This window comes from Pleurodeles waltl, chromosome 1_1 (genome assembly GCF_031143425.1).
Source record: "Pleurodeles waltl isolate 20211129_DDA chromosome 1_1, aPleWal1.hap1.20221129, whole genome shotgun sequence".
NCBI classification, from domain to species: domain Eukaryota; kingdom Metazoa; phylum Chordata; class Amphibia; order Caudata; family Salamandridae; genus Pleurodeles; species Pleurodeles waltl.
The window spans coordinates 568740826-568754342 of record NC_090436.1 but is presented as its reverse complement, the minus strand read 5'-3'; the positions used below and the strand labels follow the sequence as shown (position 1 = coordinate 568754342).

At 44.7% G+C, this 13517-nt stretch overlaps 1 protein-coding gene across 3 annotated transcripts in view; it reads left to right on the top strand.

Moving 5' to 3' along the window:
- Positions 1 to 872: 872 nt before the first annotated feature.
- NUDT12 (nudix hydrolase 12) overlaps positions 873 to 13517 on the top strand; it is a 129585-nt gene continuing 116940 nt past the window's right edge. Inside the window, exon 1 of one of the 3 annotated variants that reach the window (XM_069226231.1) lies at positions 873 to 1034. The gene's annotated coding sequence lies outside the window, so the exon portion shown is untranslated. Of the gene's footprint in view, positions 1035 to 1467; positions 1522 to 13517 lie in introns of those variants that run through there. The other 2 variants (XM_069226238.1, XM_069226248.1) reach the window with 2 other exon arrangements.

Genomic DNA, 13517 nt, shown 5'->3' with positions numbered 1-13517 from the left:
AAGCAACTTTAACATCGGGTTGGTCAAAGTTGAACCATAGCAGCTTCTTTGAAAATGCGATTATTGTTTCTGCTCTCTGTTGTGCAAGGCCTAGGAAGACTAGGCCTTAAGTTGGGCTAAGTTAATACTACAAATTAAAGTAAAACATAGGTTATACATTTCAATATGACATATTACTACATTTTTCTCATATATTTTTCATTATTTCATACAGGTTCAGTTATATTAATACAATCTCGTACACATGGCGGTCGTACCTCAAGGACACAATTTTAAACGTGCACATTATTTTCTCTACGATTCATTTCTCTACATGTTTTCATTATTAATCACACAAGCATCTCTGATAGTTTTCTTAATTAGCATATCTGCTTCAACACATGTTTGTTAGAACTGCACATGGGCCTGGACCCTTTTATTGGCAGGGTTACCTGACTGGTGACACAAGTCTTGGGTGGGTGTGGAGTAAGCATGGAAGACAAGCCCTCAGTGGAGAGGCTGGCATAAACACTAGAACGCGTCGATCAGGAAACAACAGAAATAAACTTTCTCATATTTTACATAACATTTGTTGCATGATTTACATAGAAAATATTTTCCGGGTTCGGCTCGAACACGAAGATCGGAGCTAGACCCTTGGCTCGGCTCGCCTTGTTAATTTGTTGGCTCGCACAGCTCTACTTGAACGTGGCTGTACCATGCCATCTACCTGTACATATTTATCTTATCTTATAAATATATTTAGACATACATCCGTTTTTTTTTTAGAGTCCTCTCTCTGTTTCCTTTCTTTTAGATTCCTTTCATGTTGCAGTTCACTTCCTGGTTAGTCCTGCCCTAGGATTACCTCTATCGCCTCACGTGATTTGGGAGAGATTAGTCACGTGATATGAGTTTATGTTCAATATACATTGCCGGTTTTACCACTGCAGCAGGTGATCGTTAACTGGCACCAATTGTGCCGGCTACACAAGCTCTTAGAGCTCGGCTGCACTTTACTTGCTGCTTGTACTTGACGAAGTGTACATTTCAAGGTAATTCTCTTAAAACTATCATTTTAAAAAGTATCCGCATGAGCTTGCCCTTATGCGTGTTATATAATTGTGATAAGTAAGCCACGTTCAGTGTATGTGCGTGCTTCAAGGTGACACGTTTTCTGCCGTCGTGTTTATAACTGAAACAAGTTTGTTATGTGCATGTGCGGTTCCACTTGCCCAACAGCGTACTACAACCTCGTTCAGTTTAAAGGTCGCGGGGACGGTATTGACATGTTTTCTTTGTTTGCCATCAACTTCTTTCTCTTTTGTGTCTAGTATAGTTTCATGAGGCTATTAATTACGCCGTTGCAGTTTCTGTTGTAATGCCATGTGTTTTTCTTTTTGCCGGACAGTTGTTTCACGGCGATGAAAAACTCCAGCAGATCATATTTTTCTGAAAAGATCGCACTTTAGGGCACAATTCTGTGGTCACAGGTTTGAAAGTATTGCTGTACCACCGCGTCTCCACAGCAGGTTTTGGTTTGTACGTACCTACATATCTGCTTGCTGAAGCTGTTATATGTGGCATTTCCAACCATTCATATTCTGGGTCTTGTCGTTTTGTTTTCTCATGAGCAGTAGGGGGCACAAGTGTTGGTAACTCAAAAAACCAGAGCTGGTTGATGGTTCCACACCTTATATTGCTGCATTGCTCGTATGGTGGCCTTGTTACTGGCTGGCTTTACGGACTCTCGTTTACAGCCCTTTAATTTAATCTGCAAATCATTGTTTTCAGGTGTGTTAGTCGAATTAATTAAAGCGAAGCAAAACAAGACTACAATACCCAGAATACATTAGGGTGCCAAATGAAAGTGCGGCAGCGGAATGAGTGTTCATAAGGACCTGGATAGAGGTGGTCTCCCCACACGCGGATACTTTGTATCGATGTGGCCGCTTAGCAGCTGTGACCAATGCACGCACATTTCTTTACTTTTCAGCCTTCAGATAATATACAGTTTAAGGAAACGATTTCAACTATACGTTGACGATTTTGTAAATGTGTAGCAGTACACAAAGCCGAATGGATTATTAAAGTTTGTGTATACTCTTCAGAAACCACTGGTGACTTGGGAACTGTAGTTCAAGGAGTACATTTATATGGAGTCTATAGCGAAAGGCCATATACTGAATTCGGACATGGAACATACATGCGGTGCGTGTTACGGAAAAGGTTCGTTGCGCATTTTATCGCTCCAAGAAACTAGACTGTTGGGTAGTGCTCCACAGCCCTGCACATAAAAGTAAACTGGTTTTCCTTAAAATTAGTAGTTCACCTTTAGTATCTTAGCTGTAGCAGCAAGTTAATCCTTGAAAAAATTTGTGCAGTGTTATGTATGAGAGCAAAAGGATAGGATCATTGGATAAAAAAGTCACAGGAGATGTGAATTGGATTAAACTAGTAGAGATAATTGGAAATGAAGGCGCACGAACATAATTCCTCTACCCAAATGGATTTGAAGGCTTCAGTGAGATTCCTTCCCTTACTGACAGAATGAGGTTATAAGAACACTTGCACCCTACACAGAGTGCTGGAAAGAGTGAGTTTAGTCCCCTGCTTTTGGCAATGGATAAAACTCTCGATGGCGAGAGTAAAAGTAAATGGTACTCGGTCGGACCCCTTCCAGCTGGAGAGAGGCACAAGGCAGTGCTGTCCATTGTCCCCAGTGTTATTTCCTCTCTTGCTGGAGCCGTGATCTGCTGAATACAGAATGACCCTTTGATCTGGGGACTGGGTGGGGAAGACGACTGCGAGTATAGAATATCTCTATCTGCAGATGATATCCTCTTGTACGTGGCACACACAAGTGAAACCACCCCTAGACTCCTACGCGTTTTCTGTATCTTCGGCTCACACTCCGGATACATCATTAACTTGGAAAAATACCTATTCTACCCACTGAAGGGTTGGCCCTTGAAGAGAGAACATACGAATACCTCTGGAGAGCCTTAAACATATATTGATATACGTGACGGACAAGGACGTCTTCCTATTGAAAAATCTACACCCCATATTGCACAGTTTCAGGACCGAGGTTCGCCATTCGAGAACTCTGCCCGTGTCGATGTCGGGCCACAATGTTCAAAATGATCACTCCTCCCAAACTCCTATATGTCTTCCAAAACACCCCTTATAAAACCTGCTGTCGTTTTTCTAGAACACTGAAGACTGAAATCAGATTGCTGAGGGAGGTGCTGCAGATAGCACTGCTCAAACCTACGAGGGGAGCTTACGATGGTGGGATCGCACTACCGGACAGCTGGAAATGCCACTTGGCATCACAGTTAGTGGTTACCAACTTGACCTTTGCACCCCAAGATGAGCCAGCCCTGAGAGCGGATAGACTGGCTATGGAAGAGAGGGTCTACTCGGCTGCTCTATTTGGACCTGGGACAAGGGCAGGCCTACCTGCACACACCGAGTCCTTGAGTAGAGCCTGGAAAGAGGCTACTAGATTCCCAGGGTGGGAGAAACATTACCAAATCAAACCCCTCATCTGGACAAAGCAGCATTGTGGAAGAAGCAGAGATCCAGGAGATGGGACAGGATAGGCATTAGTAACTTTGAGAGACCGTTCCGGTGGGAGTACCAGATGCCAGAGACTGAGGTCTTTACCTACATCCAGATTTGCCATGCTCCGGTGATTCACATTGCGGTGGGAGCACAGATAGCAGAAGTGTCCTCCCTGGAAGACCACCTGTTTTCAGAACTACTGACTAAGAAGGCCATCTCGATGACCTATGCAAAACTACTCAAGAACTCCCTGAATGTTCTAGAGCAGTTAAAGAGTGACTGGGAACAGGACCGAGGGAACATTGACGAGGAGGTATTGTGCGTCTACTGAGATAAAGTAATGCGGGTTGGCCTTTGCTTGGTCCAGCTGTGTATTCTGCATATATCCTACTATACAAAATCTAGGTTGTTCACAATGAGGAAAACAGGCCTGGATCTCTGTGCCAGGGGATGCAGTCAACTGGGAACTTGTATCCACACACAATGGGACTGCTTCCGTCTATTTGGCTGCTGGGGTGAGACATGCGTTGGTCTGAGGCACGTCCCCGGTTTCCAAGCTGAGCTATCCCCGAGGCTGGTGGTGCTTAACATCTGGGACGATGGAACACACTCCCTCACGAAAAGATTCACCTCAAACTGGGGCTCATAGTTGAAAAACGGATGGTGGCCAGAAATCGGGACCTTATACACCTCTAGACTTGACCTCCATAGAAAAACGACATATATTGGCAAAAAAGTAGGTCTTAATGGAGAGCTGCTCCCCTAAGAATTGAGGAAAAAATATGGCCGCAATGGCAAACCTACAGGGGTCTGTAGCAGGTTGGTTTGTGTCTGGGAAGGGGGCAGACAACAGAGAGGTAAAAACAAATTAAGGCTGATGGAAAAAGAAGGTTGAAGGTTATGTGAGAACCGAGTTACTGTGACCTACATGCTATACTGTATTACTATTCTGTACTATCTGCGATTGTGAATTGTAAGACTGATAACGTGTTATAAAAAAACAACCAGGAGGACTGGGTCACAGCCAATTTCCCAATTTTATGGTTAGACTTCCCGGTTTCCTCTCGTGCACATACTTGGCAGGAATTCACTACCTCTACTGCAACATTTTTCCATTCAGCTTCCTGTTTTGAACCCCTGCTAAGCCCCTGACCCTAACCGGTTGTCTTCTCCGTTTCATTCTCCTCTCTCCATACCATGCCACATTGCCTTTTTTGTAACGTACTACTTGACCAAACAACCGTTTGACCTTTAGTTGAAGTTTATTGATCAGGTACGTGTTCAGTAATGTTGACGTTTGTCCAAAGGACATAGACCCATCCTTTAAAGTAAAGTTTTTTTCTGTATATAGTTCATATTGTGTTACCCAAACAAGTGTATTCCCTTTCTAAGAACAAACTATGCAGGTCGGATAATCCTTTAGTCAGTGCATGTTTCTTGACTGTACCATAATGAAGGATTGTATCTAAATTGGGTCCACTCGTTTGCCCAGTCCTTATTTTACCTGAACACGTGCATGCTCTGTTCTACCTTCAGTGCAAATCTGCCCTAAAAAGACAGCCTACATTACCTAAGTTAAGCATTGCAGATAGTTTTGAAATGTTACAGTGTAGGTAGTCCAATAGGTGTATTTTAGTCTCAAGGAATCTACGATCGCCTTTAGCTGACACATAAAATAATCTAGTCTTGCAGAAGTATTTGTAGCCCCTAATACTCAGATGTTAGTAGTTGGAATTGTAGTTTAATATAACAGGAGTGTTTCAATGTCTCTCCAAAAGAATTCCAGTGTAGTAAATTTCACGCTGAGCCAGGGAATTAAAATGTTCTTAGAGTAAGTCACTGTTAGGCTTTATAGGTTACAGAGAAAATACCAGTCAAGTTAGAACAAAAGCGACCTAGTTTTGCTCAAGATCAAGGGAACCCTAATATAGCATCAAGATTTCATCACTTCTCACTTTTGCAACTCTGCAGTAGACATGTACATTTCTCCAACACCAGAGCATGATTCCTTTTTAATTGTGTTGCAAAATGTGTACTAAGTACTTCTGGATGATGGGTGTCCTCCAGTATGAAGAAGTGTATTTTTTTTCACTTTAGAACACTGTAATGTTGTCTGATCCAGTGAGGTATTCATGTATCTAGGACTTGGGCAAAACATTCTGGCATGAGCTGTAGGCTTTTAGGACTGACCCAACATTAAGCTCATTGCTGTTTCCCTAAACTGGTCCTTCATTGTCCTCTGAACCAAAAGGGTATAAAGTTAAATTATGGGATGGTGTTGATTGACGTAGGCTTTCTGTAAAAGCTGAGTAGTTTTAGTACCACTTACATATATAAAATGTGTGTTCCTTCTTAATGAATTTCTGTATTTGTTATCATTTCTCAAATCTCCATTCGCTAGTTCGCCTTAAGTGCTATACACTAAACAGACATTCATAAATAGGTCTACAAATTTGGCAGATTTTTTTTTTTTTTTTTAACCTTTTGGTGCAAGGGTATGCCAGAAATTGAACAAACCATTATCTGCATATGTTAGAAACTGGGGTAGCCAGTGGTTACTTGACCACAAACCTTTGGGTTGGGGCACTTTATCTTTGATATCTTGGACCATAACCTAACATGGCAGTACTTAGAAGAGTTGGGAGGACTGCATACAAACAGTTTAAACCACTTGCAGTCGATTTGGGTAGCATTCTATTCCATTGTTTGTGCTCACTGTTTGACTATAGACAGGGGACCACCCTATGCAACTCGGTACAGAGGACCCTGATCCATATGAGAACAATCCAAAATGAACCACCTGTCGAGGTCCCCTCCAGAAGGGAACAGTCTACAGAAAAGTATGTGGTAAGTCATACCACAACATCAGCTTGCTCCCACACCGCTCTCGTGTAGGCAGAGATGAAACAAGTTCCTTTGTCACAGGTTATAGTCTTGGGAAATCCAATTTGTGAAAAGCTATTTAGGAGTGAACTCTCAAGTACCTCTGCGGTTGTCCTCTCCATAAGTAGCTCTTTTGAGCAATTGGTGGCATGCCGCATCACAGCCAAGATGTCTGATGCTAAGGGGGAGGCTAAATGGACAAAGTACTACTGGTAATGGCACACCTGCCACAGGTAACCGCACCAGTAGCATTGTGGTCTTACCACCAGTTCTGCCACTCAGCAGGTTGAACAGGTCCTCTCTGTGGTCTGGTGTATCCCTGCCTAGTAAAATAAGTCTGCTCTTTTGTATTTCCAGTTTTCCTGCTTGCAGAACTTTGTGAGCCAGTGATAGCAAGAAATCCCTGTCCACTAGAGAAACCACTAGCCTCTTCATAGCTTCCCACTCAGAATTAATAGGCTGACTATAGAGCAGTCTATCCTACCATCCAACATAATATTTCACAACAACTCCCTCACTAACCTGTCCCTTGGCTTTCGTCTGAAGTATGGTACGCTACTTGAGCTCAGAGAACTCCTCCTGAACTCTGCAGTTCTTATAGTGACCCAGACTCCAACATGTGGCTCACTTTGGGTACTTCTTCCTCCTCTCCATCCCAGGAAGGGACAATGGGCACCACTGCAACTGTGGGGTGACCAGTCTCCTTCTGAGACTGACATGCAGTTTGTGCTCCGGTCATCACTTGATGTTGCCCAAGCCATGTAAACGTCTCCCCGTGGTACTAACCTGGGTGTAATGAGACCATTGCCCAAAAGACAGCCAACTGCCACTTTCTCTCTTACACCAATATTGACTATAACTCTCTTGCTATTGACCTTGACTACAGCTCTGGCAACCGGGTACTCTGTATTGTCTCTATAGGCTTCTAGGCCTGTGCCGTGGCATCAAGAGCGGATCTTCCCAGACTTCTTCTTTTTCTTCTTCTGAACCATTCTTCTGTATGTGCCAATATCTCTCAGAGCAGGAACCCTCTTCCCATTGATATCTACCTCCAATACAAACTCCATGGTGTTTGGGAAAATGTATTTGAGGGCATCTGGGTCCCTCGCCCAGATGTCCATTACTACCTGGTTTTGTGCCACAACACCCTCTTTGGCCCCTTTTCCCACAGATACTATTCTATCAGAGGAGTTTGGTACTTGAATATTAAAATATCGAACTCTTTTGTAATACCCTTCTCTGTGGCACTTATACCAAGTCACCACCTTGCGCATAGCATAATACATTATCCCCACTTTCTCCTTGTACTCTTGACCAGGAACCCAGCTCCTTTCTGCCCAGCCCTGGGTGCTTGGTAACTGCTCTGACTCTTCCCTTTGGTTTGGAATTATTCTGTTTTGGGATCCTGTCCCAGTTTGTGTTAGAACCATGGAGTTTCTGCCTTATTTTTAACCCTGTTTGCTAAACACTTGCTTGCATACATTGCAAGCTCCTCTGGATCCTCTTCGGGTAAATCCAACAAGTATTGCCTGGGTCTGAGTTGCTCGATCAAGTGGCTGAAGGTCCTGTGCGTCCATCATTCTCACCCATTCATTCTGGTCAAACAACAGCTAATAAATCCAGACCTCAATCAGAACGCCACCTACTATCATGTTCTTGTGAAATATCTCAATGTTTTGGGCTGGCTTCAACCCAAACGGTCTGGTCAGAGTCTCATTCACCCACTCAAGTTTCATGTTGTCAGCTACATACATTGTCGCACTGATAGCCATTTCTTCCATTGGCAAGCATTTCATTAGAGCTGTTGCTTTGGAAACTTAATTCAACCCCTGTGTTTTACTAGCGATCTCAAAACTCACAAATCATTCCTAAATATTTCAAGCTGCCAAATAGATAAGTATAAACTCATTTGGAATTCTGGCAGTAGGTACCTGGGATATGGAGGGGGAACTGTCCTTTTTGCATTCTAGACTTTTCTGCTGCAAATCTGAGCATTTCCTTTTCTAAGGCTATGTACTTTCTCCAGGTCTGTCTTTTTATTTTTTGCCTTTCCGTTCTTTTTCCCTCTCCTGTAAGGCCAATATTACCCTTTTCTCCCTTCTCTTCTCCTCTTGTTGAGGGCGAACCAGGCTCATTGTCTCCCTCACAAACTCTATGGTCTCCTCACCCTCCAGAGTCTTAGGTTTAAGACAGGCAAGCTGAAGCACTAGGGTCTCTGCTAAACGTGTTCAACCCAAAGGATGTCTTCTGGAGTCTGTTGCAGTGCAGCCTTTGAAACTGGAAGCTGAGGTATTTGTTTTCAGCAAACATCAGAAATGTAATCTTGGCACCAGATTAGATGTGTGCAGCTAAAACAGTTTAACATTCCAGCATACCCTCCGTTGGTTCCTCCCATGATACCCTCCCCACACCCGTTTTTTCTAATTGGTCTGTAACAAGCCACGCAGGGATTTCTCTGTCCTTATTGGAGGGAGCCCTGCATAATTCCCACAGCTTTCTTTACTGTCGAGGCCTACTCCCATTAATATTTTTTCTACCATTTATATATGTAACTATAGTCCTGTTGAAGTGGAACTTTTTGTTCTGATCAAGATGATTGGAATTGTGCACTGCTTAATACCAGTTATTAGAATCTGGCCCATGAGGTAAGCAAGGATTACTGGGCCCTAAACCTACGGGTTACAGCCTTTCACCACTCGAGTCCGGAGGCCTGATCTACTGTGGCATTACAGAGTGGAAGCTAGCTACAGCCTTTGTGCACTTGACTGTCAGGACGGGGGAGGCAGTGGAGGGCAAGCAGTCCAAGGTTTCTTATGGAGGTAGTGTGGGGGATGAGACTCAAAGCTCAAACAGCAGACACAGTACGTACTGTCCAACCCAGTGCCTTTGTTTGTAAAAAGAGACATACTTTAATAAAAAATAATGCTAAACTTAGGGATCGCTACTCAGCTGTACAGTACTATGACTGATGCTACAGGGTTTGGTACACAGAAATATTCAAGCATAAATCTGGCATCGGTGCATGCTCTCTGTATTATGGTGCAAGTAGCTTCCCTGGTCTCCGCTTTCCCTGAACAAAAGCTGAACAAGATTAAAGGCTCCTCTGTCTTAGTACAGTCCTGGTTTTATGTGTACTTCAAATAAATGGGGCTATAGTTGTGAAGCAGTTCCTCATGAATTGTGAAAGCACTCAAGTGGAGGCAGAAGGATACATCGAGACAGCCAGTACTCTTTAGTGCGGAATGACTGGTTCTCTGGGCTGCGACAGAACATGACGGGCAAAACGTTAAGTCAGTGGCTTGAAAGAGGCTTTTTTCAAAAAGAGACAATGGTTGGAAGAGGCAGACTTAAAGCCCACTATATTTATATCCGTAGCAGTATTTTTTTTTATACCTGTGTTGCCAACATCAAGACCTAAAATAAAGTTGTGCTATTGTGAACGGGCAAGGGTAATTTGCAGTTGTTCTTGTAATACATTGCAGGTTCCCCCTACGGTGGCTTTAGCAATGTGACCGAAGCATGAACAGGGAAAGAATCATAAGTGGACTGTATCAAGAAAAACACTTTTTATGATACCTGCTAGAGAAGACCTGTGTAGAGGCTAAATCTTCCTTAACCCCTTCGCTGCCAGGCCTTTTCCCCCTCCTGTGCCGAGCCTTTTTTTGGCTATTTGGAGCAGTTCGCGCTTAGGCCCTCATAACTTTTTGTTCACGTAAGCTACCCACGCCAAATTTGCGTCCTTTTTTTCCAACATCCTAGGGATTCTAGAGGTACCCAGACTTTGTGGGTTCCCCAGAAGGAGGCCAAGAAATTAGCCAAAAAACAGTGAAAATTTCTTTTTTTTAAAAAAAAATTGGAAAAATGGGCTGCAGAAGAAGGCTTGTGGTTTTTTTCCCTGAAAAGGGCATCAACAAAGGGTTTGCGGTGATAAAATCACCAGCTTCCCAGCTTTCAGGAACAGGCAGACTTGAATCAGAAAACCCAATTTTTCAACACAATTTTGGCATTTTACTGGGACATACCCCATTTTTACGATTTTTTGTGCTTTCAGCCTCCTTCCAGTCAGTGACAGAAATGGGCATGAAACCAATGCTGGATCCCAGAAACCGCAACATTTCTGAAAAGTAGACAACATTCTGAATTCAACAAGGGGTAATTTGTGTAGATCCTACAAGGGTTTCCTACAGAAAATAACAACTGAAAAAGAAAAAAATTGAAATTGAGGTGAAAAAAACATCCATTTTTCTCTAAGTTTTACTCTGTAATTTTTTCCTGCAATGTCAGATTTTCGAAAGCAATATACCGTTACGTCTGCTGGACTCTTCTGGTTGCGGGGATATATAGGGCTTGTAGGTTCATCAAGAACTCTAGGTACCCAGAGCCAATAAATGACCTGCACCCTGCAGTGGGTTTTCATTCTATGCCGGGTATACAGCAATTCATTTGCTGAAATATAAAGAGTAAAAAATAGCTATCAAGAAAACCTTTGTATTTCCAAAATGGGCACAAGATAAGGTGTTGAGAAGCAGTGGTTATTTGCACATCTCTGAATTCCAGGGTGCCCATACTAGCATGTGAATTACAGGGCATTTCTCAAATAGATGTCTTTTTTACACACTGTCTTACATTTGGAAGGGAAAAATGTAGAGAAAGACAAGGGGCAATAACACTTGTTTTGCTATTCTATGTTCCCCCAAGTCTCCCGATAAAAATGATACCTCACTTGTGTGGGTAGGCCTAGCGCCCGCGACAGGATACGCCCCAAAACACAACGTGGACACATCACAGAAAACAGACCTGTTATTAGCAAAGTGCCTACCTGTAGATTTTGGCCTGTAGCTCAGCCGCCACCTAGGGAAACCTACCAAACCTGTGCATTTCTGAAAACTAGAGACCTAGGGGAATCCAAGATGGGGTGACTTGTGTGGCTGGGACCAGGTTCTGTTACCCAGAATCCTTTGCAAACCTCAAAATTTGGCTAAAAAAACACATGTTCCTCACATTTCTGTGGCAGAAAGTTCTGGAATCTGAAAGGAGCCACACATTTCCTTCCACCCAGCGTTCCCCCACGTCTCCCGATAAAAATGATACCTCACTTGTGTGGGTAGGCCTAGCGCCCGCGACAGGAAACACCCCAAAGCGCAACGTGGACACATCACAGAAAACAGACCTGTTTTTAGCAAAGTGCCTACCTGTAGATTTTGGCCTGTAGCTCAGCCGCCACCTAGGGAAACCTACCAAACCTGTGCATTTCTGAAAACTAGAGACCTAGGGGAATCCAAGATGGGGTGACTTGTGTGGCTGGGACCAGGTTCCGTTACCCAGAATCCTTTGCAAACCTCAAAATTTGGCTAAAAAAACACATGTTCCTCACATTTCTGTGGCAGAAAGTTCTGGAATCTGAGAGGAGCCACAAATTTCCTTCCACCCAGCGTTCCCCTAAGTCTCTCCATAAAAATGGTACCTCACTTGTGTGGGTAGGCCTAGCGCCCACGAAAGGAAATGGCCCAAAACACAACGTGGACACAACATATTTTTTCACAGAAAACAGAGGTGTTTTTTGCAAAGTGCCTACATGTGGATTTTGGCCTCTAGCTCAGCCGGCCCCAGGGGGGGGGGGGAAATGCCCTAAAATAAATTTGACCCCCCACCCCCCCAAACCCCCCCCCCAAAAAAAAAACATTTGCCCTGGCGCCTAGAGGTTTCTGCCCCCCTGGGGGCAGATCGGCCTAATAATAGGCCGATCTGCCCCCTGGGGGCAGAAATGGCCTAAAATAAATTTGCCCCCCCAAACCCCCCCCACCTCGGAGCGACCCTTGCCTACTGGGTCGCTCCCCCTGCGTGACATTGGCGCCAAAAAACGAATCCCCGGTGCCTAGTGGTTGCAGATTGACCTAAAATCGACCAATCTGCCCCCAAGGGGGGCAGAAATGGTCTAAACACAGTTTGCCCCCCAGGGGAGCGACCCTTGTCTGATGGGTCGCTCCCCATCTCTAAAAAAACAAACAAACTAAAAAAAAAACACTAAAAAAAATTTGCCCTGGCAACAACAGGTTTCTGCCCCCCCTGGGGGCAGAAATGGCCTAAAATAAATTTGCCCCCCGAACACCCCCCCCAGTCCCCCCCCCCCCCAGACCGACCCTTGCCTACGGGGTCGCTCCCCCTGCGTGACATTGGCGCCAAAAAACAAATCCCCGGTGCCTAGTGGTTTCTGCCCCCTTGGGGCAGATTGACCTAAAATCGACCAATCTGCCCCCAAGGGGGGCAGAAATGGTCTAAACACAATTTGCCCCCCAGGGGAGCGACCCTTGCCTGATGGGTCGCTCCCCATCTCTAAAAAAACAAAAAAAAAAACAAAAAAAAAACACAAAAAATGTTTTTGCTCTGGCAACAAGAGGTTTCTGTCCCCCCCCCCTGGGGGCAGATCGGCCTAATAATAGGCCGATCTGCCCCCAGGGGGGGCAGAAATGGCCTAAAATAAATTTGCCCCTGAACCCCCACCCCCTCCGGAGCGACCATTGCCTACGGGGTCGCTCCCCCTGCGTGACATGGGCGCCAAAAAAAACAACTCCCGGTGCCTAGTGGTTTCTGCCCCCTTGGGGCAGAGTGACCTAAAATCGACCAATCTGCCCCCAAGGGGGGCAGAAATGGTCTAAACACAGTTTGCCCCCCAGGGGAGCGACCCTTGTCTGATGGGTCGCTCCCCATCTCTAAAAAAACAAACAAACTAAAAAAAAAACACTAAAAAAAATTTGCCCTGGCAACAACAGGTTTCTGCCCCCCCTGGGGGCAGAAATGGCCTAAAATAAATTTGCCCCCCCGAACACCCCCCCAGTCCCCCCCCCCTCCCCCCCAGACCGACCCTTGCCTACGGGGTCGCTCCCCCTGCGTGACATTGGCGCCAAAAAACAAATCCCCGGTGCCTAGTGGTTTCTGCCCCCTTGGGGCAGATTGACCTAAAATCGACCAATCTGCCCCCAAGGGGGGCAGAAATGGTCTAAACACAATTTGCCCCCCAGGGGAGCGACCCTTGCCTGATGGGTCGCTCCCCATCTCTAAAAAAACAAAAAAAAAAACAAAAAAAA